Source organism: Coloeus monedula (genome assembly GCF_965178545.1).
Source record: "Coloeus monedula genome assembly, chromosome: 8".
Classification (NCBI taxonomy): domain Eukaryota; kingdom Metazoa; phylum Chordata; class Aves; order Passeriformes; family Corvidae; genus Coloeus; species Coloeus monedula.
This window is the reverse complement of record NC_138788.1, coordinates 12,051,563-12,057,692: the sequence shown is the minus strand read 5'-3', so window position 1 is coordinate 12,057,692 and position 6,130 is coordinate 12,051,563.

Below are 6,130 nucleotides of genomic sequence, written 5' to 3'. Positions count from 1 at the left end.
GTCACATACTAGGCCTATAGTGAGCTAAAATTACCCAGATCTTGATGTTTACTGAGTAGTCATATTTTCAGCTCCACGTTCTTTTTGACATACTTAATATATGTATAAGCTATAGGCACTCCTTTCTCCACAGAATTACCACACAAATATGAAAGATGGGCATATAGCAGGTGATGGAAAAGAAGAATAGTTCAATATGGTGTATTCTGACATAAGATTTAAAGGTGAGGAGAGCAGAACAGAAGATACAGGAGAGGGTTCAGTTCTAGTAAATAGGAGAGTAAATGTGAAAAGCTGTGGATGCATGACCTGATGGGAGGAGCTAAAAGATGTCAAAGCCAGAATCAGCACCACCAACAAATAGGCTTGGCTGAAACCAGCCCTGCTTTGCAAACTTTGAGAAATTATGCTAAGCTATGTCTTCTCAGGGACCCAAACAATTTGGGTCTTACTGGGAGTTAACAGGACCAGCCTGAACTGAGACCAGACAAATATAAAACTTCTATGGCTGCCACTAGAGAGGAGTTTTACTACAAGCCAACCACTTTACACTACAAATATCTGCAGACCCAGAACCTGTTGAGCACTCCAGCCTTGCAGTGGCTGCATGGTGGTGATCTCCCCTTGAGCAGGAGTGCCTCCTGAGGCCACTCCTCAAGGTCAAGAGATCCCTTACCATCTGGGCATCTGGTATCTACAGCAAGGTAAATGACATTTTATGTTAAATCTAAAGTATACTGTACACAAAGTAGCTTAATTATTAGAAGTGTGATAAGTAGTGTAGAGTGTTTGACCACCTTGTTGTCATTGTTTAGTAACTGTTTAATCATCATCATTAAATTACTGTTTAATAAAACCTTTTGGTTAACCCTACAATAATGGCTTCTCTTAATAGCTTGAAAAATTTTTGATACTGCTGAATACCCAAGTTGCTTTGCTCTCTACTTCCTGGAGAAGAAGAAAAAAAAAAAAAAAAAAAAAAAAAAAAAAAAAAGTAGGTAGGTAGTTACTTGTGTTTACATCATATTAAGTTCCACCCGGAAACTTTGTGGGACTGGAACGTCATTTACAATAATGAAGCAAACAGTTCAGAATGGCATTACAAATTGCCACAGCTGACACATAGGGATAAATGACTCATCCAGAATCCATTCAGATGGAGTTCCCAGTCAACCAACTGAATTGCATTCAGCAGTACTTAAAAATACTAGCAGATATTTATCTATTTCTCCATACTGGGAGCTTAAACTCTGCAGGTGTAGGTGAAGTGTGTGCGTGCCAGGGCCAGCTCAGTCTGTATCTGTGAGTTCCTTTTCCTGTTGGCTAACTCTGTTACTTAGAATTAAATGTTGATTTGGGTTCAGAATTCAATTTTACACAAGATACAACCCAAAGCAGAAAATCTAGACAAATGGTAGAAGATCTGATCTGTAAAGGGGTGAACTAGTGACTTCTGTGAGTGTGTGTGGCAAAGTGTCAGCCCACCAAAGTCAGCTGGCCTGACACAGATCTGTCCAATTGTAACGCTTCAAGAGTTTAATGAGAAGTTTCTGTTAATACAAAATGGAAACTAAAGCACTTCCATCTGTTACTCCTTGATAAAAATGTGTATTTCAAGGCTATATTCTGCTGCAAGTGAAGGGTAATGGTTTACATACAAATGCATGCTCAACACACCAATTCATTTAATTTGAATGCCTTTAGTAACAATGGAAGATGCTCAGATTGACAGCCTCACAGATTAAAGCTCACAGCATGGTGGTTTGGGGGAAAATGCAAGATACACGCAAGAAAATTATTTACAAAAATCTCTTAATGCTAAAGACCTACCCAGGTCTAAGGCAGATAGCCTTTGATAACATAGTTTGTACAGTCCATCACAAGTTCTGACCCAGTTATGAAATGGCTGTAGTGTTGCCTTCCTCAGCATACAGCAAGTCAAGCCATAGGCTGTATTACCTTTATTCCAGACTGGTGGTAGTGCAGACATTAAACATTGCAGTCTCCTATTGCAACACAAATGCACAGGGGAAATGGAGCTGGACCGCAGAAGTCAGTTTAGCTAAGCCTGCCTCTGAGCAATGGATTTTAAGCAGTAAAATCTTCTCAGGAGTGTAACACACTGAGGATAATGCTGTTACTATCAAATGCTTGTTATCTTCAAGTCTAATATGCTGGTGGGTAAAAAGAACCTGTGGAGGAACAAGTGGGGAAAATCTAAATACATGATATTGTCTTGCAGGGATCTGTTTTAACTGGTTTAACTTGTTCTTTTCTGGTTTAACTGAAGGCCCAGTTATGAAGAAGGGAAACAGGTGCATAGAAGAGTTGTAAGCTGATGGAGTTAGAAACCACATGCAAAAAAAAAGTAAGTGTAAAACCTACAGAATGCTCAGGAGCAGTAAAACACCAAGGAGGGAAGATAAATGTCTCTTGTGGCTAAAGCAGAGTGAAAGCATTCAGGCAAATGTCTTTCTAAAATCTCCATCAACCAACAGAACTGTAAAAAAGTGAACTACAACCCAGCATGACTGTGAGAGAACTCCCTTTCTCAAAAGAGAGTTAACAAATTATTTATATCAGTTCCTTAGGGCTCAAAATGAATGTAATCTGTATGTATATGTATCTTCAGAGATCTGAACCTGATCAAGTTCATGCAGGAAACCTCTGGGGTAACCTGGACCATTTGGGTTCCAGGCTAGAACTCCCAAAAATGTACCACACACTGCCTGGTACTCGAGGTTCCTAGACTATCTGAAAGACTGCGTGACAATACTTGCAGATTTTATTTTATGTTTTCTTTAGCACTTTCTGCTTACTTTTACTGTGCTAGTACTCAGGTTTTTTCTTTTTGAGTTTTCAACAATGGAATATTTTAGTGATAGAAATGAAATGCTGTAAAATGAATATGGAAAAATGAAGACAATACCTGTGAAATCAGGAGTGTGGATGTTTTGTTGTACTAGTTTTCCCCACTCGGTTCTGGTTGGTGTGTTATAATGGCACAAATCCACTTGGAAAACTACAAGGCTGGAGCTTGTAACCTTGGAAGGGTCACTAGGAAAATGCAGTGCTTGCAGGAAATGCTGCTGCGATTTTTGTGGGTTGTCCCACAAAGGCTTCTCTATTTCAATTGGATCAGTATTGGGACAGTGTCAGAAAGCAGTATGACTATGCTTGAGATGACAGGCAAACTCTCACCTATGCCAACACCAAGGATTCTAGGCCTCATTTCTACTTCATTTCTGACTGTGGCATCACTGTCTGTATGCATTTGGTTTGAAATGCCAGTAGAGTGACAGTTTTTTATATGAGTAAAAGTAAACCTCTGTTCAGTTGCATAGTACATGCTGCTTGGGCATTCTATCCTTAGAATTAAATATTAAAACCCAAGAGTCTGAGAAATAAAAAGACATTAAAACATGATGGTAGGCTTCCTGGAACTTTAAGTGGATGCTGACAAGTACATGTGCTGCCCGTAGCAGGTTTTGCAGGAAAACGGTTTTGCTCTAGCCAGAGGTCCCAAAAAGCATGGGCTCAGAGGTTATCAATCCTGTGGAAAAATTTCCAGAAACAAAATATGTTAAGCAAATGTCTCAGTCTCTGATTGACTGAAAATGGCAGGCAGTGAGGTTTCCATACAATGATTTCTTTGTCAGAAGAATATTCCATATGCTGCCATAGCTAGTCCAGTTTTCTGTTTATGAATGCAGTATCAAAGGTGTGAGACTTCCAGTCACTGAGCCTGGATAAATAGAGGGATTCATACAAGTGAGCCAAATCTAGACCTTGGTTAAACCCATGGAAGATTTCAATTGACTTCAAAGTGAGCACAACCTGGTCTGGAATGAATACCAGGCTGGTTGCAGCAGTATAAGCTTCCTCATACACCCCTTCCGGCCTAGGCATTGATACTCAAAGGACTTTTCTATATGAAAAAAATATCAGTACTGAAGCTGTAGAAATATGAGTTTGTTATTTTTCAAATCCTGCTGGAAGAAGAAATAATGCTTTGTAGAAGTCCCTGTGTCCCCATCTGATGGGAGTAGCAGTTCCTCTGAATGGCTCCTACCTTTTTCAGTCAAAGTTACTCTGGTCAACAGAGCTCTTGTGTTAGAGCTAATGTGGCCCCTTTGGGCTGACACAGTTGAGAGGGGTTTAGCTCCCAAGAGAAGCAATACCAGCAGACTGAGAGGAGAAAGATCCCTGGCCTTCTTTCCTCATGAGCTACTCTGGGCACATCTTCATTTCTCCATCTGCCTGTGTAGTGAACGTCAGACTACACTCTGCATCAGAACCTGTGTTGATGTTTAGCTTTGCCTATTAGTCAGAAACATCTTTATCAGTGAAGTTTAAGATAATCTGGGTATAAATTTTTAATTTGTGCTAAACCACAATAAGCTAATGTGGTGGTTTTGACCGAGATGAGTTTATCTTCTTCACAGTGGCTAATGGGGGGCTATGTTTTGGATTTGTGCTGAACACAGCAGTGATAATACAGAGATGTTTTTGTTATTGCTGAGCAGGGCTTGCACAGAGCCGATGCCCTTCTGCTTCTCACCCAACCAGAGAGGAGACTGGCAGTGCACAAAAAGTTGGGCAGGGACACAGCCAGGACAGCTGACCCCAAGGGATATTCCAGACCATATGACATTGTCCTCAGTATATGAAAGCAGGGGGGACATTCGGAGTGAAGGCATTTAACTTTCCAAGTAACTGTTACGTGTGATGGAGTCTTGTCCTCCTGGAGACGGCTGAACACCTGCCTACCCATGGGAAGTGGAGAATTAATTCCTTGTATTTCTTTGTGTGTGTGCATGGCTTTTGCTTTTTCCATTAGACTGTCTGTATCTCAACCCCTGAGTTTTTTGGCTTTTATCCTCCTCATTGTCTCCTTGATCTTGCTGGCCAGGGAGTAAGAGAGGCTGTGTGGGGCTTGGCTGCTGGCTGGGGTTAAACCACCACAGCCATTCTTATATTCAAATATACCTATTCACTGCTTTGGACTACTTTAAATATAGCTTTACCTATGAGTGCAGCCTTGGCCTCTGCAGTGCCAATTAAAATTTTGATAATGGAAGGGAAAAAATTGGTAATTTCTTTTCTTTAGTTCAATCACAGCTGTTTTATCTCAATGATTGGCCATTGTGGTATGTGAAAGTCGTATGGAGGAGAAAAACCCAGCTCCTCCACTGAAAGCTGTTGCTGGTTGAACAGGATGCTTTAAGAAGTGTGTACACATCTATCCAAATCAGTTTCATTCTAAATGAAATTGCCTGTTACAAAGCATACGTATTAGGGAAGCAAGTGTTGGAAAGGAGGTTCTGGACTCTGTTCACAAACTTCCCAGCTGCAAAGTCAAGCTCATTCCCCATCCAAGTTGTATAATGCTGTGATTCAGTTAGATAATGCTGTGTTTGCTATTTTGATTAGTGTCTTGGCACATGAAATTTAATTGGAAAATGCTAGCCCTTTTTATTTTTCATCTATTTTTATTGTCTTGGTTTGTCTCTCTAAATGCTTCCATGTGAGCAACTTCACTCAACTTTAAAGAATGTGTGTAGGGAAAAAAAGATGTTTACTGAAGACTTTAGCTATTACTGCTTGTTACTAGAAAAGGTCAACATGAACAATCTCCTTCCTCTCGATTTTTTGTGGATTTTTACTTGAGGAGAAGTATGTTAGATACCGAATGCAGGTTTCTGTACCACCTTGTCTGGAAAACATGTTTTCTAAAATTTCGTGGTGAGACCTAACTCACCTGGTGAGAACAGTCAGGGGTTTCAGATTTAAATCCAATGTTGTGCTGAATGCTTACAACCTTGACTTGAACCGTAGCTTCCCGGATTTGGTTTTGCCGTGCTCACGTCACCCGGTCCCTCAGGCGACGCCGTGCCCTTGGGGGATGCCCAGGCTGCCCCCGTGACGGATGGAGTTACCTTTTTCCCCGTGTGTATTGTTTTTTATAAAATAGGCCTCTCGCTGAAGCCGCCTCTTGGCCAAGCCTGTTGTGCGGTTTCCACCCGCTGCCGGCCGTGCCCGGGGCTCACCGCGCTCCGCCGGCCGGCCCCACCCCGGGCCCGCCGCCCCCGGCAGGTTTTGCACCGCTTGGCCCCGGCCCTCCCTCGCA